Here is a 612-nt window from a genome sequence, read left to right as displayed (position 1 = left end):
GATAATCCTGGCTGCCTGTTTGGCTATCAATCCCGATGCGAACGCTCTAATTGCCGCTCGGGAGTCCGTGTACACTGTAGAGCGTGTTGTGTCAAGTAATGCGAGAGCTATAGCAGCCTGTTCCGCCACGTTGACCAACGAGGTCTTGAGAGAAGCTGCCAAGAGGAGATCTCCCCTGTCATTGACTATAGCTGCGGAAAACTTGTCGGAGCTGGTGTGTCGCGCCGCGTCAACAAAGGTCTCCGTTCCGGATAAGTTCTTTAGTAAAGCCCTAGCCCTCGCCAATCTTCGATCTTTATTGTGTTGTGGGTGGGCGTTTCTTGGAAAAGGGTCTACAATAAAAGAATTCATTGTTTGATTATCAAGTTGCGTGGTCTCTCCCTGATTAAAACTAGGACGGAGGCCTGCCGCATCCAACAGTCTTGTGCCTGCTTTGGAGTTTGATAATCTAATAATTTGTGCTGATCTTTGTGGTTCAATTAACTCCGAAGTGGTGTCGTGTACTCCGAACTTCATGAGTTTCTCTGTGCTCGCCGTGATTGGAATGCCGAGCACCTTTTTGACACTTTTCCGCATGAGCGTGTCTAATTTATCTTTCTCGTTTTTGGTCCC

This window comes from Dermacentor silvarum, chromosome 10 (genome assembly GCF_013339745.2).
Source record: "Dermacentor silvarum isolate Dsil-2018 chromosome 10, BIME_Dsil_1.4, whole genome shotgun sequence".
Lineage (NCBI taxonomy): Eukaryota > Metazoa > Arthropoda > Arachnida > Ixodida > Ixodidae > Dermacentor > Dermacentor silvarum.
This window is presented reverse-complemented; position numbering follows the sequence as displayed.